Consider the following 25,449-nt stretch of genomic DNA (forward strand, 5'->3'; position numbering starts at 1 on the left):
ATCTCTACCTTCATTTCACTGTCACTATGTGTAGGTCAATGCCACGTGTTTTATTTTCAGTACTGACGCTGGATTTCTAGTAGTAAAGGGCCTGAAAATCCAAATTAAAGCACCCTCAAACTTTGGTTTAGAAATTGGTTCACAATCTGAAACTTGCAGCTGACCTCTCTCTCTCTCATGGGCCAAACGAACTACAAATATCCCCAAATTTCATAGAAGTTTGCATTCAGGTCTGACCTGTATAGCTTGGCCTTATCTCTAATTTCTGGTAAACTACAGACACATCTTGGAATAGAATGCATCGAAAAATGAAATACACCACTGTGGTGTTATCAGGAGCAGATTTGGGAGGGTCTCTTTATTTATTTATTAACCGTGTTCCTTTCTTAACTGATACTTTCATCCCAGGCTATGTTTAATGCCTTGGTGATTTAGGATCAGTCCTTCAGTGACAAATTTTTACAAGAGAACAAGCCCACCCTTCTTCCTCTGCCTCCCCTATAACTGTGTTTTCTATTCCTTCTTGTTCAATGGAAACTGACTGAGGCTGGAGATTGGAATTTTTGTCCTGCTGAGAATATGAACAAAATAAATTGACAGTGTTTTATTCCCCCTAGAGTAAGAAAAATCAGACTTTGTGGATGCTGATGACTCAGAGACAGATGATTTACTAAAACACACACATTTACAAATGTATGCCCTTGAGAGGTCAGCTGCAAGTTTCAGCCAGCAAGTTTGGTCCTTGGCTTTGGTTGCTAAAATAAAAAAAAGGTGCATTAATTTTGCTATAAATATGTACAAAATAAGTTCTGTGGGTATCTAATGAATATGTCTGATACAAATATATTTTATCTTATTGTTTAGAAGTTCTTAAACCACCCTCATCACTTTAATATCTGAGCTGCTTCCAGTGGTGCATTAAGAGACATGACGAACATCTGTCATGTATGGTTAGAAACGCGCTGTCAGATGATGAATACTGTGTTTATTTGCAAACTGAAACCTTTAGAAGAGCTATAGTTGTATTTCTCTATATATCTAACGGGGAAATCAATAAAATGTCAATATTTTTAACTGGTATTGTTGGAAAGAAATAGGGTAGTGAGACAGTGGGCCAAGTTTTGATCTCAGTAGTACCGAAGTAAATCAAGAGTAATTACACTCAAGTCAAACAAGCTATTCAAGGTTTACATAGACATTTTCTCTGTCCTCTCCAAAACATACCACACACAGAGTAACAATAATTTTTTGGGGAAATTTGGTGATTTTTACTGCGCAATCTGTTGCTGAAATCTTAAGCAAATGAGTTGACAAACTGTGATCTCTCTCTCTCTCTAAATCCTGTGTATGTTGTTGAAGAACTAACTGCTTCTTTAGGTCTTGTAGACTAATTAATTAGTCAAGCCACAAGCTAGAAAGAAATTTTTAACAACCCGTCTCCAAGAACAACCACTGATCTGCCTTTCCAGAGATGAAGGGATGCAGAGTAAACTCAGGTGGAAATATTACTTGAAGTATCACGAAAACACTTTCTCTCAAGTTTCAATCAACTTCATGGCTTGAGCTTGGACAGAAATATTACAAAAACAGCATTTCATGGAGTATTTCTGCTTCCAGACCCAACTGAAACTAAACCCACATACAAAAATAACCCAAACCAAAATAAACATAACATTAAAACAAACAAAACAATTTCACTATATTTTTTGAACCAGAAAAGGTTCATTCTCTTCATTTTTTATCTGAACTTTTGCCCATCCACAGTTGGAAGTAGACACTGTGTTCCATGGACCATGGAACAGATGGGGAAGAGTCATGTGAATATTGAAAAACATTTCTCACAAATATGTGTTCAAATTTTTTTAATGAATTTTCTTGAACAATATGCACTCCCCATCTGCATTTACATTATGTGAATAATCAAGCTATTGAGTTTTATTTGCACAAATGTCTTCAGGAAGCAAATTTCAAAGAGATGTGTAAAAGTATTCATGAAAAAACATGGTTTTAATATGCAAGCACAAGTTGATTTGGCATTATTATTGCCAGAACGTAACTTGACCCCTTCCATTTTATCTCTTCATGTACAGCCATTACTGCTAGCCGTACCAAGTTGAACAAACCTGGCAATAGCATGTATCCTTGTCTCATCCCTGGGAGCATCCAGAACCATCCCATCAACTTCTTGTCTACTCTCACCACATTCATCAAGTTGCTATAGATGTTTTGTATCAGATTGATCAATTTCTTGGGGATGTCACACATTCTCAAAACTTCCCATACCTCTTTCTGTCTGATGCTATTCAAAGCCTGTTTGAAGCCTATACAATTATTTTAGCAGGTTTGGTTGTGTTGCATACGCTTCTCTGATATCTGTCTTATCACAAATACCTGATTTATTGTACTTTGTCCTGATCTAAATCCAGCCTGTTCCTCTGCAAGTGCCACTTCCACAGACCACTTCATTCTCCTCCGTCTTCATGAGTGCTTTTCCTGGCACATTCAATGAGCTGATTCCACTCTCTCTCATCTCCTCTTTCATAGACTGGTTTTTTTTTAAATTCTGTACTTGCTTTTGTTTGTAAATCTTATTGAATCACCTTTACCAAGTGTCCCTTGCCTGCATGCTGCAGCTCTGCAGTTATGTTGTCTCTTCCAAGTGCCTTTCCCTTTTTCAAATTTTCTGTTGAGAGCTTTATTTTTTCCTTTGACAGTTCTGTCATCCCCTCTTCTTCATTTGTACTAGGAAGCTTTTTCAGGACTGTTTCATCTCCTGTGTTCTGCACATTGGACAGTTCTTCACAATATTAGTTCCATTGCCTGTTCTTTGGTTGTTCACACTCCATTCTTTTATCTTGCAATACAATCCCATGTCACATTTCTCTTCAAATATTCTTTAGCTTTTTAACGTTCTTCACTTATCCAGTTGTTACTGTCTCTTTCCTTTATGTTTTATCTCTCTAGTCAACCTATTGTACTTAACTCTTAGACTAGGACAGTAAATACATTAGATTCACAGACAATATTGACCTTATAGCATTGACCAAGGAGGTTCTGCAGAAAATAACTGACAAGGTACACTGGGAAAGGCAAAAATTCAGACTGAAGATTATCACAGAGAAGACAAAAATATGGTAATTTGAAGACAAAAGGAAAAGGTAAAGATCAAAGTTGCATACAAAGAACCAGAACAAGCATAAAAATGTGTTTTCCTTGGAGGACTACTATCAAGGAATGAGAATAGGGAAGATAAATAAAAAAGAATTGGACTAGCCACTACTGCATATAGAAAATGCTGCAAGATCTGAAAGGCTGAAGATATTTAAATAAAAACAAAAATCAGTGTATATGAGACAACTGTGGCACCAATACTGCTGTATGAGTCAGAATGCTGGAGTATGAGAATAAGGCAGTGAATGAAAGCTATTGGCTGCAGAAATTAACTGGCTGATGGGAATACTAAGAGTTTCAAGAATGCAGAAATAAAAAAAATGAAGTGATAAGAAAATAGCACAAGAAATAATGATGTTAGAGAAGATTTAAGAAAGATAACTGTGGTGGTTTGTACACATGTCAAGAATGGACCCAGCAAGGATACCATTCATAGTGATACATACCAGATTGCTTTGAAATAAAAATAGAGGAAGTTTGGATAGACTTGGTGAAGAATGATATAGAACAAAAAGGTTTAAATATGAATGAAGCTGTGAAGCTGGTACAAGATAGAGAGTAGTAGAAAGATTTCATCTGGCCCTATAGTTGCTGCTGAGCTAATGGACAGGAATCAAAAACTGCTAGAACATAATGAGGGATTTTAGTGGTATTGGGGTAGATGTGTGTGGGGGTTCATTCAATCAGAGATCAGAGCCAATGACCAGGCAACTTATCTGACCAATCACTACTAAACAACACAGCTTTAATTTGAAATATTCATGATCAATCTACAAAGAAGAAAAAATTTGAAAAGGTATTGAATGAATTTTTTATCTATCCCATCGAGCAGCATAGTTATCCATAACCATTTGTGATCAAAATCACTACTGCCTCAGGAGTGTTGTTGACAAGATCCTTCCAGAGAACCATTGAAGACACCAATGATATTAGCAAGTTAGCTAGCTGTCTCTTTAACTGATCAGCAGTACTGATACGTATTGATCACTATCTTAATTCTTCTTTCTGGAGGGCTATTCAGTATATTACATTTACAAGGAAAAGCCAGCAACAACAACAAATCATGGGAAAGTTTTGTGACAACTATCATTCTGATTAACTCTCTTTCTTTCATACACACACACCCTGAGGCACAAAACCAGAAAATCAGACTATTTACAAGTCCAGAAATCTCCCTATTCCATGAACATGATTGCTGCACTGATGGGAAAACACACAATCACAGATGCAGCCACCCACTACTTAGGGCCTTCTGACTAATCTAGTTCTCTAATTTACTTCTGTCATGTGCCTGTCACTGTACTATCTCATCACTGAGTATTGTCATGACCCTGTAACTCAAACAATCAGGCTTGGAAAATCTCTTTGAAACTGAGAAGATCTAGAAAGTTTGGCTACTGGGTAAGTGTCTGCAGATGTATATTACCAGTGCCAAATGTTTCTTGGAACTGACACAATGGAACATATACATATGTAGTTAATCCTATCATAATCAATGGGACAACAGCTTTCCTTTGAGACCCTGCATAATGATTCCAGGATCATGAACCCAAACTCTTATAAGGCCTGATGACAGTATCCTTTAGTTCATTTGATCAATTAAAGGGAAAACCTTTAGCATCCTGACAACGCACTTCAGGTTCCTAGATAAATCAGGTGTTGCATTATATTATATACCTCACTAAAATCAGAGATATTTCTTACATGGTGAATATTGTATAGCAGTGCCATGCAAATTGGAATATATAAACTTGAGGAAGCTGAGATGAACCTGTCAAACCAGGATTATCTGTAAGGCAATTGTAGATGAAAGCAATTTGTGTGAACACAGTGCCTAGGATGAGGATGCTAGAAACCAAAGACAGCGAGGGACTTCTAAGATTAGTGCTGTATTTTATTCAAGAATGGACACAATCCAGGGAATGAATGTGTGTATTATGTACAAGGAGTGGCTTAAATATCATGGGGTTTCTAAGGACTGGTAATGTAGACTATATTTAATGAGAAACCTGGAGAAAAAAAGAGTGCATTGCAGAAAGACATAAAATAAAAACCTTATATTCATACCTCTGCAGTAACACCTCACAGAAAATAGAGAACAATTAGTGCATAGGTGACCCACAATGGACATGTGCACAAAATAAAATAACTCCTCAGGATGGAAACTGTACACTCTTAATAACATAATGTAATGAAAGTAGTGTGCTGGGTGAGAAGGCATTAAATAGAGCTGAGTCCCCTCACCCCTGTTGTCTGGAGCAGACAGAGTGGTGGTGCTGCATAGCCTGTGATACTGTATAGCTGGTGGTCCTGTATAGCTAGTGGATTCTGGCAGGTGCTGGGATGGGGAGATGGCATGACTGCTTTTGGGCAATCTAATTCCTGATCTTCCGTCACTTCCCCAGATAGAAACAGTTCTGATGCAGGGAAGAGCTGACTGCTCTGACCCCTGCAAGTAGGACCATGGCCAGGTCTCATATCACTTCAGGGAGACCAACTGCTGTCACTTAACAACACAGGAAATCATCACTGAATGAAAAGTCACACTCATATACCATCTTACAGTTCCTAAAGCAAAATGGAGGTATAAAGGAACTGTTAATACATAGGGTACAATACACAATTAAAGGAATGCAGCAAATGTTGTAGGTAAATGTATCAAGTATATTTCCCACTGAACAACAATGCTAGTGAATAGCTAAACAGCTACAATAGCAGGCATATAATTCTGGGGTTTATTGCTTTCCTCTGCATAGGTAAATATAGGAGAGCAAAAAGCAATGAGCTAGCAAAGGGATCATGGAATGGAGAGTGTGACTTTATGGCATGCTCCTTTTCACACATCTGTGTAGAAGCCGCTCTGCAGGGATTAGCCTGAGTGAAGACAGAGGCCAAGCCTGGGGTGGAAGTGGGCAGAACAACAATCATTCCTTCTCAACCCTGCAGAATTCTTAGTACTCAGTACTCAGTAATGCTCTGAGAGCAGGTCCTTTAATAGGCAGTGTTGCATCACCAGCTGAATAAAGGACAGTGCGCACTTACTGAGAAGTTGGATGACGTGCGTAAATCTACTTCTATGAATTATGAGTGTTCATATGTGAAAATTGGTATTTTCTTCAATATTTTTGATCCAGGATGAAATGTTACTATTTGTGCCTCTGATGAATAAAGTTCCTTTTACAGAGGAAATGATCAAATTTCCACAGTTAGGCAAAATAATAAATTTGCATGAATTTTCTTTAAGCAGATTTCCATGTTTAGAAAGCAAAATGGCAGTTTCTGATTTATGCACAACATTTGGAATGACTAAGAAAAGTCTGGTTTATTTAAATGCCTATATAAATGTGATAATTTTAAATAAATATAGCCCATAAATAGGGTATAAAATAGGTCAAAGTGACCAAGGGTACAGACAAACAGAGTAGTATCTGGAAGTGGAATTGCCAGAAACACCACAATGGCCACATATGTATTCTACAATGGACAGTGAGTCAGACAGAATATTGTGGAGAAAAATTAAACTCCAAAGAAGGAGCTAAAAGGACACAGAACATAGAGGAACACTCAGCTTCTTCCCCCACCCGGTTTTTGCTTGCCATCAACAGGGGCATGCAGAACAATTCTGTGTATCTGGAGAAGGCCATGAGCCCCAGAGGTGTACTAAGCCCAGGCAGCGAGCAGGGAGCCTGGCATTAATGTGGAGGGTTTGGTTAGAAGTGAGCTCCTTCAAGTGGCAAAATTTGTTCAAGTCATTATTGTCGATGGAGGTTTTCCGGTTGTAGCCTTTGGCTGTAATCTCTCTGTCATGGGGGTTTATGATCTTTACCCTGGCCAGTTGTCTTGGGGATAGCCTCTGAACACTTTTAGTCCCTCATCTAGTCCAGGAGCGCTCAAAATCATGAGACTTGCTTGTGGCACAGAAAGGAAATGCTGTTGGCAGCAGGAAATTGGAGCCTCTGACAATGGTAAGAGTCTTTGAAATGGTGTCCTGGCGGGATTGTACAGGGACAAGGAAACACAAAAATAATATCTTAGTATTGGCTTGGTGGGGAATGGAACAGGAAGTCAGGGTTTTTCCATTGATCCACCCTGTTAGCAGCTCTTAGGCTCTCCATAAAGTTTGTTGGGTAAATTCTCCTTATTGACTTGGGGTTGGTTAGTCATTCCTGCAAGATATATAGGAGATGGGAGCATCCGTCCGGGCAGAGGTAACTAGGATATGAGAAAGATGTCTCTACAGGGAAACACTAGGAAAAGCAAAGGTATTGTCCTATTGTTGTTTCAACTACCAATAAAGCAGAACCTCAGGAACAGGATAAGTTTGGACTACATGCTGGCTGATGTGTATGCTGTTCAGAGCAGGGTGGGATCTCCACCTGCTCACAGCCCTGCTCTGTTAAAAAGCTAGTAATCCTCATAAAACTGACCTGTCTGGGTTTTTTCCATCTCTAATTTCCTGCATTCCTCACACTCTATTCTCTCTTTGTCTAGAAACTCATCTTGTTCTCTTTTGAACATACTGATTCACAAACATATGTTCTAAGTTACCTCTCTTGTCTTTGGTAACATATACCACATGCTTATATGCCATTTTATGAAATAGATTTCTTTAACCTTTCTATTTGCCTCGATTTCCTAATGTTCAGAACATAGTCTCTTTCTTTCATGTTTTTTCTTCATAAACATAATGTACAGCTAAATAATGATGTTTTAATTGAAGCCAGAACCATGGAAGACCTAATTCTTCCTCAACATATGGGATCAAATTCTGTCCTTAGTGACAATCATGCAACATTAATGAAATAAAATAAAGCCCTCTATATTTATAGGTTTGACAAAACACTATACTCTTGGCTGAAATTTGACTTACAAAGTATCAGCCTGGGTGAAACTGACATTTTAAAAACCATCCAGATAATTTATTTATGAGTTGACAAATTTTAAAATAATATGTATCTAGTCACATATTAATATGTAATGTGTGTGTATGGCTGTGTTTCTGTGAGTCCTAAGGAAACCATGTGAGTTGAATATTTAAGTCCTGGCTCATAATTTTTTGGCAATTGAATTCCTTTCTAATTTTTTTCATTAAAATTTTATTCAGTTTTCATAACAATAAATGCATGCATAAGTGTTATACACAGAAAACTGTATGTAAAGGAGAAAGATTTGATTAGAAGAGACACCAAAAAGAGGAAACAACCAACCTAGCAAAAATAAATTATGCTAGTGGCTGTTCATCTTAAATCCCAACACAGCTGAGTACATGCAAAGGACAAAGAGACGGGAGGACATCCCAGATGCTAAAGAGTCACAAAAATCAGTGGAGGTGTGCGAGTGTAACTAAAGGTAGATTTTGGCCCCACATCTATTTAGGTTTAAAAGGTTAAAAACTGAAACTAGAAAAAGGACAATCCATGACTGCAACACCTGAGTCATCTAACTACCCACAAGTATCATGCACAAACATGGTAATAAAAACAAGGTTTTGACTCATAAAGAAAACTGTTTTATTTCCAATCATTTACTCTGCAAATTGTATGTCATCCCAGATTCAACTGTTTTGCCAGAATTATGAATCTATGAAAATAGAAGTTTCATGATGAAAATGTCTAATAGCCTCTCAGGAACCTGTACAATATGCTAACTTCATGTTCCAGTAGCTTCATACTTCAGTAACATCAGCACCAGGACTCTTTCCTGGTAGCCTGGACCTGGTTGCCCAGAGAAAATGCACACTGTAGTAAATGGAGGCGGGGCAACTTAAATAAATATATGCTAAAGGAATACACATGTTGAAACCTATGCTCCCATTTATTCAAATCCTATACGAAAACTAGTCTGAAATCCAATTAAAGGAATACCTGATGAGAGAATGAAGCTATTAAATGAATAAAGTCCTACTTCTCAAATGCCAATGTGTAATGATTGCCTTAGCAGTTAAACAAAAATGTGTCAAAAGGATAAACTGGAAGTGAGCCAATTGATGGCAAGACTGCACATGTTGTGGAACCATCTCAAAGGAATAAACACAATGAAAAAAATATACTGACTGTATACTAAGGCTGTGCATTTCAGAGAGATTCACTGTATTAGCAGCTTCCTCATTCATGTGGATAACAGGTTTACTTATGTCTTTAGAATTAATGCTATCACACTGCAGCAATTCTAAGTATAATGATAAATAGAAAGTATAGAAAGGCTAATATCTGAGAGCTGGTGAATTTTAAAGGATCAGGATTGAGCCTGATTTTAAAGGATCAGGATCAGGATTGATTTTTAGGGAGATGAGATTGCTTGATATGAAAAAAATCTCATAGAATGAAAACATTAACTGTCTATGCACTGCATATTTATATTCCTATAATTTGACTTCTAGGTTTACTAAATCATTATTAAGGTTTTTATTCCCACCTCAAAGCTTAGATGCTTTGGAGCTTGTAAAATTAGGGTTGATGAGCAACACTGTACAACATATTTAGATTTTTTAACACTTTTTCATAACTTAAATTTAAAATGTCAGGGCCAGCCAGCACCTAGCTACTGTGAATTATAACTAAAGAGATTCATATCAACTGAGGATCTAGCCCACAAGGTAAAATGTATCAAAGAGGAACATAAAACAATCATGTTTTATTAAAATACAATTATGAACAATTTTCTAAAATAAATACAAAAAGTGGGTTTCATCTAAAATTTCTAACTTCCCGGTGCTACCTGCAGAGGCTTAGAGTGAATACTAGCGTCCTCTTTCAATGTCAAAGGCCTTCTGGAGTTTAGAATGTAGCCGATTTGTTTACCATTCACTTGCCTAGTCGAGGAAGCCTCAGCTGGCCTGCAATGGCCATACGGTTTGGGGCAGTATTTACATTGACCCTTTGCAGCCACGGCTGCCTGCAGCTCCCAGTAGCTGTGGTTCACCGTTCGCAGCCAATGGGAGCTGCGGGAAGCGGCATGGGCTGCTGGTTGCCCACCATTGTTATAAGTCCTTCTCTTTTATGAGCACCAAATATAAATAATACTTCAAGCAAGAAACAAATAAGCAGAAGACCCTGATATTTTCATGGTTGTGATCACACCAGAAAGCTGTTTCACCATTTATTATGCAATTAGTGTCGATTCCCCCTCCTGTACCCTTCCACTCTCAATAAAACCAAAACAGTTTCCATTATGATAAATTAGGACAGCCAAGGGTTTCAACTGGCATTAAAAGCTGCTTTATGTGAGGAGTTCAGAACTGTTACTGAATGCCTCCCAGTGAGAAATATTTGCCATCTATAGGGGTAAAGGGAGAATGGAACACAATAGCCACTAATTTGCATCTGAACTGAAGTGGCAGCTGTTTTGAAGAGGCAACATTTTTATTTTTCATGAAAATGTTTGTAAACAGGTGGATTTTTGGTTAGTCTGCACTGAAGTGTGTGTCTGGACAGAGTTTGTCATTATCTAAATTAGTCCCCTATTATTTTGCAATAAACTGGACAGGAGCTGGCTTGTTTTAGCCCTTCCAGTGGAGAAGTAAGGCCAGATTGGGGTGATCCAGAGAAACACAGCTCTTTGTGAATTCCTGGTGGGAACCTAAGGCCATACCTTGGGCTGTACAATTGGGTGTAATCAGTCTGCCAAGGGAACTATGCTTTTGGGAACTCACCTTATATTGCTATGGTACTGAGTCAAGGAACGTCTCACAAGCAATGACTCATGAATTCATTCTATGAATAGATGTTGTAGGTACAAACAGAGAACCCAAGTAATAAAAACTCCACCCTCTTAAACAGGCAATCTGACTTTCTACTTCCTCCAGAACTGCAGAGTGTTCAAGGCTTCAGTAGCACCTGTGCAGCTCCAGCAAGAGGGAATGCCGTGGCAATGGAGGAGTCCCTATTCTTTTTCCAAAGGAAAAGAACATATGCATATCTTGCTGGAGATGAAAGGGAATCATTCCCCCCAAGCATTATGGGTTAGTAGGCAAGTAGGTTTCTTTGCCCAAAGAAAAACTGGCTTCTCTCCCTGCTGACCTGCATTCCAGAGCCAAATGACAAGGAATGGCCAAGGCCATGTCAGTATTGGAAGAAACTGTCTCTTTACTAGGTCACCAGAGAGCCACTGTACATGTTCAGATGCTCCACTGATATGACTTCCGAGTGTTCAGCTATCATATGCAGCAATTAGGCTGAGCAGTCTGTGAGAAGAGACAGAAGTTTGGTTGTTGCAAAAACACTATATGGCCTGCATGGAGAATTGCTCCCCCACCTTATGATCTGCTTTGCTTAATGTGATGCTATATTCCCCTTGCAGCTTCTATGAACTCTATGCCATGGATGCTGCTGAATTCAGTACTAGATATACTTAGAGTTTTGCCTGAGTAAGGACTGCAAGATTTGGCTATATGCTAATTTGAGGTAGTCTGTAAAATCTAAGATATCTTGAGGGTGTGATCAAGTACAAGTAAATTAATAAGAGTGCTACTAAGGGGTCGTCAGGGTATGGACACTATATATAGCACAAATGAATGGTGATATTTGTTTTCTCACTGCTGACCCTGACACATACAAATATTTGGTAACAGCTGTAGATTACTTCTCAAAACGCACTGAAGATAAACCCCTACAGGATAAACTAGCTGAAAGTGTTGAAGGGTTCTGTTTGAATTCATCAGATGTTCATGTGTCTCCATACAAATCAATGATCAAGGCAGGGAATTTGTCAATCAGATAAGTGAGGAAATACATTAACAGGTGTCAGACAACAATTTTCCAGGGCACATAACACTAGAGCCAATAGGCTTGTGAAATGGCAGAATCGAACTGTGAAAGACAATTACCGAAGGTGAACCAGGAGAGTATCTTCATTGTGTCTTGGTCTCGCATACAACTGCAGAGAAAAGTTCAGAGAATTTTCATTGCTTCCCCATACCACATTTAAAAAAAACCTACGCTATCTATTAATATTCATTACAAATACAGCAGCACTGAGCATTTTGACAGCGAGAGGTTCTGTAGAATTAAAAATATATACTCAGTAGAACTGGGTAGGGAGACTGTGTTTCAAACAGAAAAGAAACAGCAATATATGGTATGAAGTGGAGCTAGAGAAAAGAGAACTGGAATTAAGAAGTAATGAACAAATGCAGTAAACTAATTGATAATGATGGTAACATAATAGGGCAGTATAGAGAGGCATAGATTGACAACAGGTGTTGAATGAAAATGCTGTGGCTGGCACATCATACAAATTATGGGATTGAGGGTGACTAGGATGGATATGACTGCAGAAGAGTGCATGTTCTGAAAGCAATATATGTTTAATGGATTGCACCGGTAACAAGCAGATTAAAATAGATAGAATTAGATTAATGCTACCAAAAAATCAGCAACAATTTAGTTGAAGTTTTATGTGAATTTGCTTTGAGTATGTTCATGTTATGTTATGTCTTTGTTCCACAAATATTCTAGTAAATGAGTTTACTCGCAGGAATGCTCTCAGTTTCAGAGAGAGTGGATATTAATTAAGCAAATATTGCCGATGTTCACACAGAGCTTGTGCTGAGTATTTGCCCCAGGAACTTGATTTTACAAGTTCCCCTCATCTATTTGGAGAAAAGAAACAAAATCATGTAATATGTCTCTCACAGTTTGAATTTTAGCTTAGAATATTTGTAGCATACAGCTGACCTGAGAGGGGACACCCCTGCCACACTCCTCACCCGAAGCTGACTGGCTCGGTCAGGGTCCAGTTGAGCCTGACCAGACACTCTGCAGAAGTGTACACCTGGAGAAAACCAACAAACTGGGGTCCGAAGCGGAATGCTCGCAGAGTGCTGAGGAGATACTCGTGGTCCACCCTGTTGAACGCCTTCCCCTGATCCAGGGACAAGAGGGCGAACGACAGACCATCCCTACACCCTAATTCCAGAAGGTCCTAGACCAGATACAGGTTATCAAAGATCGTGCAGCCCAGGATGGTGTAGGTCTGGTCTAGGTGGATCACGTCCGCCAGCACGGACCCTAGCCGCATCAAGATGGCCTTCACAATGATTTTGTAGTCCGTGCTGAGGAGCGAGATGGGACGCCAATTCCATAAGTCGCGGAGGTGCCCCCTCTTCGGCAATAAGGCGAGCACAGCTCAGCTGCACGAGAGAGGGAGGACCCTGCCCAGCAAAGATTCGGCCCAGACGGTGACCAGGTCTGGGCCGAGGACGTCCCAGAACATGCGGTAGAACTCCACGGTCAGCCCGTCCATGCCCAGAGATTTATTGGTGGGCATGCGACGGAGGGCTTCCGAGAACTCGGCCAGAGTGAGAGGCAGCTCTAGCCGGTCCCGGTTGCCCGTGCTGACCATTGGGAGTCCATCCCAGAGCACTCTGCAAGCATTAAGATCGGTCGGATCTGAGGAGAAAAGAGTTGCATAGAAGGCCCTGGCCTTCTTGCACATCTCCGCTGGGTCCATGAGAGGGGTGCTATCCTCCGCCAGGAGGCAGGTGATGTGCTTCTTGGCCCCTCTCCTTTTCTCCAGGGCGTAGAAGAAGCGGGAGCCGCGATCCATCTCCTGAAGGAGCTGGATGCTGGATCGAACAAAGGCACCCATGGGCCCAATGGTCTTCTAGGGCCCGGAGCTCCTCCCGCTTCTCCCGGCACGCTCCGCAGAGGGATGGATCCTCAGGGCTGGTGGCCAGAAGCCTCTCCAGCTCCAAGACCTCCTGTTTCAACGGCCCTATCGCCGCATTCCTCCGTTGGCTGACGCCCCGGTTGTAATCACGGCAGAAGAGCCGAGCGTGCACCTTCCCCAGGTCCCACCACTGCCGCACCGAAGGAAAGTCTTGCCTCTGCCCTTGCCAGGCCAGCCAGAACTCCTGGAAGGATGCCACGAAGCCCGCATCCTCCAGCGAACTATTATTAAAGTGTCAATAGGCCAGCCCTGGCCTCTCTGCGCAGAGAGAGGCCATCACGATGGCAAGGTGGTGATCTGAAAAGGGAGTGGGCCGAACGCTGGAGGAATGGGCCCGTGAAAGGTGGAAACGTGACAGGTAAATACGGTCCAGCCAGGAGTAGCGCGACTGATGGGCCTCCACCCGGACAAAGGTGAACGTCAAGAAGTCATCCAGGTGGTGATAGCGCCAGACGTCCATCAGGGAGTGGCGATCAACGATCTCCCGGAGGACGTCCGCGGCAGCTGGGCACTGCTCGGTCCCGGAGTGGTCTCATTCCTCGAGGGTAGTGTTAAAGTCCCTGCCCAGGACCAGGCACTCACGAGGATCCAGGGAGCCGAGGAAGGTAGACGCCTGCTGATAAAAACGCAACCTTTCTGGGCCCGATGTCGGGGCATAAACGTTGACAAGATTAACCACAAGCCCATCCATACGGACCCGGAGGTGCAGCAGGCGGCCCGGCACAGCCTCGGTGACCCCCAGCACTTCGGGCAGTAGGTCGGAGGAGAACAGGGTTGCCACGCCAGCCATGAGGACTGAGAGGTAGCTAAAGCAGACCCCGTCCCCGTACTCCAGCTGCCAGCTAGCTTCAGCGGCTGGATCCGTATGGGTCTCCTGCAGGACAACCACAGAGTACCCCGCCTCCTGAAGGAAAGAGAACACCTGGCTTCTGCGGAGACCCATCCTACAGCCCCGGGTGTTTAATGTGGTAAAGATGATTGGTGCCATGAGGAAGGCTGGGGGGGGATCCTCGCTGGCAGACACGCCCACGGCCTCCGTCTGGCCGCGCAGCAATCCATGACCTACCCCGTGGGTGAGTAAAGAGTCGTGGAAGAGGCGGACCCGCTGGTAGGCCGCAGCGGCCAGCTTCCCAGTCCTCTTACCCTCCCACATGAGCGCCCTTGTGGCCCGGAGGACCTGATGGAAATCCCCGCACCGCTGGAGCGCAAGCTGGACTTTGTTAGGGGAGCCACGGACGTCCTCAAGGAAGTCCCGCAGCTCCTCCTTCAGCGCATGGGGAGGCGGGGTCACTGATCTATGACTGTTCCCCAGTGGGGGCCCTGTCACAGCCCCGTGGCCCACCGAGGTGGGCAGGCAGGGGGCAGACCCCTGACGTGGTGTCCGATGGGCTGAAACCATGCGACCTGCCCCACTCCCTGGTTCAACAGGAGGCAGCGTAAGGAAAACAGCAGCCCCCAATGGGTCGAGATGGGGAAAAACAGCTAAAGCCGCTCCCTGGGGGGTATCCCCAGGGGCGGCACTGGCAGCACAGGACGTGGAGGGGACAAGGACAGGCCTGGCATCAGGAATAGGGCAGGGGACAGGAGTAGGGTGGGGATCAGGAAGGGAACCAGGGAGGGGGGCAGAAGTAGGATCCTGAGCATCAATAGTCAAGCAGCTGAAGGTGGCCCCTCCTGGTTAGGCTCAGAGATCTGGGGAGTGGGAAGGAGACCCCCATCGATGCCGGGCTCAGCCACTATGGTTTGGGCAGTAGCCCCAGCATCAGGAGATGGATGGTTGTCAATAGAGTCCCTGCCCGGGAAGGAGATTGGGTGCTCCACACCCAAGAGGGACACCCCCTGGGAACCGGGTCCCGGCAGCAGGGCACCGGCCGTCACCTCAATGGGCTCAGCGGCCGTCAGCAGGGTGCCACCTGCAGCTGGGCTGATGGAATATTCCAGGGGACCCTCAGAGGTGGGAGCAGAAGCAGAGGTCAGGGGAAGGGAACACGGGGACAGGGGGACCGGGGTGAGGTCGCCCAGATCGAGGCCCGCTGGCAGAGGGTCGTCCTCCCCCTGCGTGACCAGGGTCAGAGCCAGGGCCTCGATCTCCTCATAGATGGAAGGGAGATCACCATCAACCACCCCGAGGCCCTCCCTGCCAGCACCCGAGGTGACGCCCACCTCGGTGCTCGCAGGGGCCTCAGATGGAAAGGGGGCGAGAGGGGCTCCCTAGGGGGCTACCACAGGAAGGGACCCCGGAGGAGGGGTGGTGTCACCTTCCGGTGCTGCCACGGCATCCCCAGCCGGTACTACACAACGGGAGTCATCAGGGGGAAAGGCAGAAGGCTCATTATTGGTGCCCCCTTCCTGCTCTTCTGGGGGGTCTCCAAATCCGAAGGATGTAACAGGGCTTGAGCCTTCCGCTTGCCCCGCTTCCCCTGCACCAAGGACCAGCCCTCCATGGCATCATCTGGGGGCTGGCTAACAGGGGTCGGGTCGGGGGGCAAGGGCGATGGCTCAGAAACTCGGGGAGGCAATGATGGGATAGCAGGAACGAGGGAGGAGTCTCCCTGGGGCGAGCCCTCTCCTACGCCCTGCGGTATCTCCGCTGCACCCTCCTCCACAGCGATGGACCGAGGAGGAGGAAGGGCAGCTTCGGGTGCCAGGCGGCCAGGGTCATCAGCGATGACAGGGCCGGTGCCTTGCCAGGGCTCGGAGGTCCCGGACACTCCTCCGTGCCGGGCCAAGGGGCAGTCCCTCCAGACGTGCCCCATCGCCTGGCAGAGGTAGCACCGGGCCTCCCTCGTCGAGTAATGCACCCTGGTAGGGGACCAGAAAGGACCCCTCGAGCGCCTCTCCACCATGCGCCGCTGGTGGCAGTTGAAGCTGCACTTGCCGGCGGAACGAGAAGACGTGACGGAGGGCGGGGTCTCTGCATCTCAACGGGAGAGGGCTGATGACGGAGATAGGGAGCCCCAGGGCAGAAAGGGCGGGCAGCAGGGTGGCATTGGGCAGGAAGGGAGGGACGGAGGTCAGAACCAAGCAGATCCCCAGGTCTTCCAATGGCTCCAGGGGGATGAACACGCCCCTCCATCGCCACACCAGTCTCTACCGCCTCCTGGGCGGCAGTCTCCGATGCCAGGAAGAAGACTACCCTCCCGTACATTTTGGAGGCTGCCACAACGGCCGTGGGTCCCACCACCCTCACCAATGCCCTCACGTAGATCTCCATGCAGGGCGAGGTGGGCACCAGGAGGCAACGGACGCTGTGCTTCCTGGTCAAGGTGGGGAAGGGGCCCCAGCCTCTATAGATGGTAGTGGAAGCGGCAGCCGGAGGAGCAGCAGCAGACGAGGGGGGCCGCCGCCACCTGGGCATATGCCTTGGGGGCCAGGGGAGGGACACCCGCAGAGCTGGTGGAGGGAGCAGCAGGAAGGGGTGCCGTGGCCGGTAGCGGGGCTGTGGCAGCGGGGGCAGTCTCTGCCATGGAGAGCCTGGCCTTTTTAGCAGGGCCCTTACCCTTTTTCCCATCCTGATCTTTCCCACCAGCTGGGGGGGCTCCCCCCGAATCGGAAGGAGCGAGGGATGTGGCAGCAGCGGAGGTCTCCCCGGTACTCGCCACTGCTGGTGCCTCAGCGGGGGTGGTGGCAGATGGACTGGCAGCGGCGGTCGAGGTAGAGGCCTGGGGAATGGACATGGGGGTAGGTGGAGGAGGGGTGGCGGGAGCATCGCGAGGGGTCTCCCCCGCCATGTCCCCCGCCATAACGAGAGCGGCGAGGGGGACAAACAGCAAGGGGAGGGGAAGGAGAGGAGGCGACCACCCCTCCCCGCTAGGCTGCAGGCAGGGGAGAAGGGTGCAAAAAAGGGAAGGCTAAAGGGGCGGGAGGGTGTCAGGTCACCGATTCAGAGGGGATTCTGGCTCCTCCAGTTGCTCTAGGGGATATGGGGGCCAACGGCATAGGGCAGTACAGTGAACAAGGGCAAACTCAAATGGGGGAAGGGCACAAACGCATGGGAGGGGGCATGGGCGCACAAGGGAAGGGACCAGTCAGGGCTGGGGGATCACAGGGTGGGGGGAGAAGGGCAAACTGGGAATGGGATGGAGGGACCATGGGGCTAGCTGCAGAGCTGGGGCAGGACTATCAGGGCTGCAGAGGGAAACAGGTGGGGCGGACAAATGTGGCAAAGGAAAGGGGGTCAGTCCGGGGGGCAGGGGGAGCTGGTGCGCCCACGGACACTGTGCAAAAGTCAATGCTTGGCTGCTGCTGCTGCAGGTCCAAATGATGGAAGCGGGCGTGGTGAGCCAGGCAAGCAGCTCAGTCCCAGAGGCAGGAGTCCGAAGCAGAAGGAAAACAGCCAGCGGGGGTGGTGGAGGGGGCAACAATGATGGTGGACGTGAAGGGGAACACGGATGGACAGGGGGCAGGCTCCACGCCACACCCCCGGTGTCCCAACAGACACAGTCCAAACTCCCACCACAAGAGCACAGTTCGAAAAAGACTCAGTCCAGTAAAGCCCCCTCTACAGCGGTCCTCACGTGGTCTTCCAGCAGCGGGTGGTCCTCTTCTCCTCCTCCTTCTTCTCCTTGGGGCTCCAACAGCTTCCCAGCAACAGCCACAGTAGTCCTAGCAGCTCCAGGTGGTGGTGGTCTGATGTCCAGGCAGGAGAGACCCTGCTCAGATGGTGTCCTCAGCAACAAGAGCTAGCGCCACTCACTCCCCTTCTTCTCTGGGAAGCAGGCCAGCAGCCTTCCTCCCTCCTCCCTCCCCCCTCCGGGGCTGAAGGTGGAGCAACAGCAGCAGTTGAGGGTGAGCAGGGGGTGAGGGGATCAGCAGCCAGCCAACTGGAGGGTAGCAGAGAAGTGGGGAGGTGGGGATGGAAGTGGTGGTGTCTGGCCCAGCCAAGGGAGCAGCAGGAAGAGCAACAGCAGCAGCAGCAGCAGCGAAGGCCCAGTGCTCAGCAGGAACAGCAGCAGCAGCCCTCTCCCTGCTTCCCTTTACAGCAGAGGAATAGAAGGGAGATCTACTGGCCACTGAAGAAGCAGGTTTCTGTTCCCTAAGTGACCAGAGCGGGGCTGCACTAGAGTAATCAGAAATCTGCTAGAACCAATTAAGGCAGACAGACTGATTAGATCACCTGCAGCCAATCAAGGCAGGCTAATCAGGGCACCTGGGTTTAAAAAGGAGCTCACTCCAATCAGGTGAGGAGGAGCCAGAGGAGAGGAAGTGCGTGTGAGGAGCTGGGAGCAAAAGGCACAAGGAGCTGAGAGTGAGAGGGTGGGCTGCTGGAGGACTAAGGAGTACAAGTGTTATCAGACACCAGGAGGAAGGTCCTGTGGTGAAGATAAAGAAGGGTTTGGAGGAGACCATGAGGAAATAGCCCAGGGAGTTGTAGCTGTCATGCAGCTGTTACAAGAGGCACTATAGACAGCTGCAATCCACAGGGCTCTAGGTTGGAACCCGGAATAGAGGGCGGGCCTGGGTTCCCCCCAAACCTCCCAACTCCTGATCAGACACAGGAGGAGTTGATCCAGACTGGGGAAGATCACTGAAGTGAGCAAATCTGTCAATAAGCGCAGGACCCACCAACGTAGAGGAGGGACTTTGTCACAGTGCACAAATAGGAAGCTAGAGAGTGCAAATGTGCAATTACTAAATTTGTGTCTGTAGTTATGGAGCTGTGTGTACAAATGTACATGCTCACGATCAGTAGCAGTTAACAATATCCTTCAAAAAATGTCATAATTAGTGAACAGATTTTAAATGTAAAAAAGAACTATTATCATTGGGAGCTCTTAGAATTATTCCACTTCACCGACGGCATAGCTACAAACTATAATCCGCTGGTAGAATTGCCATGTTTTCTGTATTTTATTCTCCCTCCTTGCTAGTTTTGGCATAAACCACTCGTCCAATAAAACTAAATCAAAATTTGATCTAATTTCATACAGAGTATTAACACTTTCATCTAGACAAGTTGTTAAGGATACTATCCTGTATCTTTTGGAAATCTTCCTGCTTCTAGGTGTATCTGGTTTCAGGTTTCATTACAAACATGAAACTCAGGCCAGGTTCAGTGAGATTTTGCATCCTGTCAAGTGAACCCCTGCTGATTTTCTAATGAACATGGGCCATATGTGGAGTGAAAATTCACGTTCTCCATAGGTTCCAGGAATGGTTTTAGGTTATGAGTTAAAAGCAGGTGAATCTCAGCAACTTCACATGACTTCAACTTAACACATGGCCAGACTTGATTGTTATGGCATATACTTTGGGTTTGATTCACCCCCAGACTGTAAACTTCAAGCTAAGCCCCTGGGTGTGATTCCATGTGAATCAAAAGCAAGATGACAGAATGGTTAAATAATGGACTGTATTTTAATAATAGAGAAGTCATCTGCTGAATCATCCTTTCCAATCCTTCACCACTCTGTGGGCCAGCTCTCTTTCCATTCACATAATATCCAAGGAAATGTTAATATGGAAAAGAAATATTAGGAAAGCATTTGGAGTTATTTTAGCAATTTAAAGGAATTCAAGCCCTATCTGACTAGTCAGTTCTCCAAGGACCACCAGCAAGTGTCCACAGATCACAGTTTGGGAACCTACATCTAGTCTGAATGTGGAAACATTGATGTCTCAGATTTCATTCAATGATATCTATTGGCAAATGCTGACATGTAAATAGTAACCACTGTAAGTGGGGACATAACCCCATGTTTACAGACATCCATATCCCCACAAACAATCTTAATAATGAATCAAATGGTCCTCGAGTGTAATTTGATCTTTTTTTGTGTAATTAGCAATTTCCACCCTCAATCCTAATTTAAAGTACTATGGTTGAATTGAGCAACTCATGTAATGAGTCATTATGCTGAGTCTTTTAAAGAAGTTATTTCTGAAGCTCTTATTCTTTTCTAAATGAAAAGAATGACAGGCTGTGATCATGGCTGTAAAATAAAGGTGCTCAGTAAGCAGTCCTACTAGAATCAGAAGGAAAAAGAAGCAGATCTGTCTTGTGCATGGAAGCAGAGGGAATGATGAATACGTTAGGTAACTCAGTCTGTGCAAAATCAATCTTTCACTGTCAATTTTAAATGAACTAATTTGTTCACAAATCTGCTCAGTCAGTTTAGAAGCATACTCAGTTCATCCATATTAGCAAATCCTTTAATCTTGACTAGTCCACTGAGTAAGAAATCCAGAAATGCGTTAATATGACTGGACATATGTAGTAGGATAAGAATTGATTCTTTTAATTAGTGTCTACTCAAGTTATAGTTCCTTCTTTTACTGAACTATTGACCCACTGATATATAAAGAGATTACCGCTATGACTAATATACCTTCCAAAGTTTTGTTTAACTCTTTCTTGATTGGTCAGTGCTTGATAGAAGAAAAAAGTCTTTGACCTGCCCCAAAATGTGCATTGTGATTTCTTTTATAGATGCTTTTCAGACATGACACTTTCCTTATGGAGATTTGAATTCACATTTACAATTTTAAAAACATCCCCCCAAAATTACAGCCAAATTAATTATGTAATTTTGTCTTTCATACTTAGTTAAAAGTATGGGATGAAATCCTAGCTCCATTGAACTCAATGGAATTTTGCCATTAATTTCCAGAAAGCCAGGATTTCATTCATAGTACTTTCAAACCTTCACTCTGTGACAAATCATGATAATTTTTTCCCTGCAGTCCATAAATGACATAGCAATGGACTTATGTTCCTATAAAAAATATGGCCAGCACAGGACTATTCACATTCTTACAGTTAAATACATACGGTTCAGGGCCAAATACATAAGGTTCAGGGTTAGACCATGAAGAATGTTCTGTATATGAAGCACAAGCCAGCTCAGAGTATTAATTCCTAGGGCCAGACTGTGATGGCCTCATGCAGCCACACAGAAGGTTCAGGTTTCAGAGTGGTAGCTGTGTTAGTCTGTATCAGCAAAAAGAACAGGAGTACTTGTGGTACCTTAGAGACTAACAAATTTATGTGGGCATAAGCTTTTATGGGCTAAAGCCCACTTCATCAGATGCATGCAGTGGAAAATACAGTAGGAAGATATATATATATAGAGAGAGAACATGAAAAAATGGGGGTTGCCATACCAACTCTAAAGAGACTAATCAATTGAGATGGACTATTATCAGCAGGAGAAAAAAAAACTTTTGTAGTGATAATCAGGATGGCCCATTTCAAACAGTTGACAAGAAGGTGTGCGTAATAGTAGAGGGAAAATTAGCATGGGGAAATAGTTTTTACTTTGTATAATGGCCCATCCACTCCCAGTCCTTATTCAAGCCTAATTTAATGGTGTCCATTTTGCAAATTAATTCCAATTCTGCAGTTTCTTGTTGGAGTCTGTTTTTGAAGTTTTTTGTTGAAGAATTGTGACTTTTAGGTCTGTAATTGAGTGACCAGGGAGGTTGAAGTGTTCTCTGTTGGTTTTTGAATGTTATAATTCTTGATGTCTGATCTGTGTCCCATTATTCTTTTGCATAGAGACTGTCCAGTTTGGCCAATGGACATGGCAGAGGGGTATTTCTGGCACATGATGGCGTATATCACATTGGTAGATGTGCAGGTGAATGAGCCTCTGATGGTGTGGCTGATGTGATTAGGTCCTATGATGATGTCCCCTGAATAGATATATGGACAGAGTTGGCAACAGGCTTTATTGCAAGGCTAGTGCTTATAGACAGCCCCCCAATCTGCAGCAAATACTCACCAGCAACCACACACCACACAGCAAAAATACTATCCCAGGAGTGTATCCTTGCAACAAATCCCTTTAATTCTTTACCTAGGCGTAGCCTGGAACAATAAAAATGGGCCAGATTGTCCATAGCAGTGATTTACACTGTGGTAGAAAATGGTTAAAAATACCATCTAACGAGGAAAGTAGAATGTCATGCAGACTTTTCACAGTCTAAATACTACATGGGATTCAAGGCCAAAGCCTTCTGAATAGGTCTTCTTATACCCAATTCCCCTCTAGCACTCAAGTGAATCTGTTGATGGACTCATGGATAGCCATTTTCCTGAAATCTGAATTGTTGCAAAGATAATTAAGAGTATTTAAAATTCAGTTGGCTCAGTTATATTTTAAAATAAGCTGAAAATGGAACACAAAAACGGGCAACATGCAGAACACTGTGTAAAAACCTCACTTGCTGAGACTTTTTACATTTTAAATTATGAACCACATCATATCCAAGGCTGAGTAATCCCACTCTGCAAGTAGCCCACTGACTTCAATAGGACTGCTCACAGAGCAAGGTACTGCTAAGCCTAAGAAAAGGCAGAAGAACTTTGCCCTAAGATTCTGCATATACTTGTAACTCCCTATAACGGCATCATTATTCACCAGTTTCAATCAATAATACAATAGAAGTGGGAAAGAGAAAGGATATGAAGACTCGCTCTTCAAGACTTTCAAGACTTCTTCCCTCACCATTCCTGAGTGTTTCACATGAAGGATTTCTGCAAACAATGAATGCTAGAAGTGGGGTTATAGAGATGTGATTTGAATCCCAGATTTTTGTGGGCATCTTTTTGTTTCATTCCAGCTCTCCTGCTCTCCTGATTTTGGTGTTACCCACAATTTCCTAATTTTTATTTATTTATTTTTGTGATCAGCATTCAGATTACATGTGCCCAGGGTTTCACTTACGTTCTTTCACTCCAAGGTGAGACTCTGAAGATTGGTTGGTGGCAACCTGAACATTTCTGTCATGTAAGGTGGCAATCTATAAGTGACTTCTTCTAGGCTGCTTTTTAAATGCATTAAGATTGACATCTTCCATTCAAGCTGCTGATTTATGATCTCTGGGCTGTGAGGGTTTTTTTAAAGGGTATATAACTAATATGAGAGGGGTCGTTGTAGGACAACATTGCAGCCTACCAGTCATTTCACATGCTCTGTTTCCAGCACAATGGGGAACATTACTATACCCTGGTATCCTCAGTTGTATAATATGCAGACACCAAGAGACCCCCTCCAGCACTCCTCTTCTATCTCTTCTTTGACTCTTCTCCTCCCATCTTGGCTCAGTGGCAGCTGTTAGCTGGCCTTTAGTTTCTTAATTTGTATTTAAAACTCCATGAGACACTTCTGCAGTTCTCCTCTGCATTAGTCCTGTCGCTTCCTACTCAGAAATGATAGGGCATTGAGAAACAGGGATGTGAAGACTAGAGCTTCAGTGCATTAGACCATCCAAAAACATTTAAATTACTGGCTAACAGGGTTTTATCTCCTCCCATGGGGTACTCTTTACTCAGCATTTTGTTGTTAGTTTTTTACAGATCCGTAACATGCCATCATTTATGTGACAGAGCATATTTCAACAAAGGGCCAACATTTTCTCACAATTTTGTTTCAATTTTTTGGTCAAAATTTCACTTTTTTGACATTTTCTAACCAGGATCTGTTATCAGTGCATGCTTCCTGGTTCTGCCTAGGCTAAGATCTTACTGCCATGAAGTGGGCTGAGCAGAAGGGATCTGCAGCAGACCTCAGAGGGAAATAATCCTTCCCCAATAGACACAGAGCTGTAGCAGAGCTGCTCTGAGGCCAACATATTAGTCAAAAGATTGGACCAGCCTCCTCATCCCCAGAAGGGGGTGGCGAGAGCATGGGAAGATCTCCCCCACTTGCTATAAACATTGCAGCACAATGGCTTATGGTGAACTGCCATAGAATCCAACTCCATTTTGCACAGGGAGTACAAAGCCCATGCCATGGTTGGCCAAACTCTGCCCCCACTCCCCCCTCCACACAAGGAAATCTCCTTAGCAGCAGGAGAGTATTGTTTGCCTCTTAGTTTCTTCATTATGAACCTAAAACATTGGGTTTAGGCTGTGGACCAGTAGATCCTTTATTTCAAATATCTTTTGCTGGTCTGAGGCTCTGCCTTACATGCAAGATGACAGATTGAGTGTTAATTGTACAACCTCTAGAGCTTGTTTATTTCAAAATGTCACTTGTTTTTTATCTCGTAGGTGTCTAGTGAGATGCTTTCCAAGGATACAGAAAATCAGTCATGATAATAACATATATATTAAGCCACACAAGTTTGAAACGCATCAGGCAAAGACATATGTTCTGCAAGTATAGGAGTGAGTAGGGGGAACCCCTGTTCAAAAATTTGTTTATTTATTTCCAGAATAGGATCATTTAAAATACCTTTTCAAATTCTCTAATATCTGCCTGTAATCTACATCCTGAAGCTTCAGAACGCTTTGTCCAACAACAAACTGCAGAGAAGTAATGAAGGCAAGAAGTGGAAACTTTTGTAAGTGCATCTGCTAGACCCACTTTTGCTGTCTTGATGGGACTTGTCAGTACTCATTGGTAGTGTGCAGTCAGGCTGAAGATTCCCTACTGACTGGAACTGAGTCATTTGCCAGGCTTTCCTTGTCAGGGAGAGTTAAACTAGTCACTGATCCTAATTCTAACACTGTTGTTGCAGCATTCCAATTTTTAATCGCTACATGACTTGTCAGGTTGAATACAAGCCACCTGGATAAAATTAAAAACCTTGTAATAATGAGAGCATCAAAGATTGCTAGCTCAGTGTTTCTACAGTTACCTTTTGATTTCCTAAATTAACAGC

The sequence above is a fragment of the Gopherus flavomarginatus genome, chromosome 8, assembly GCF_025201925.1.
Source record: "Gopherus flavomarginatus isolate rGopFla2 chromosome 8, rGopFla2.mat.asm, whole genome shotgun sequence".
NCBI classification, from domain to species: Eukaryota; Metazoa; Chordata; order Testudines; family Testudinidae; genus Gopherus; species Gopherus flavomarginatus.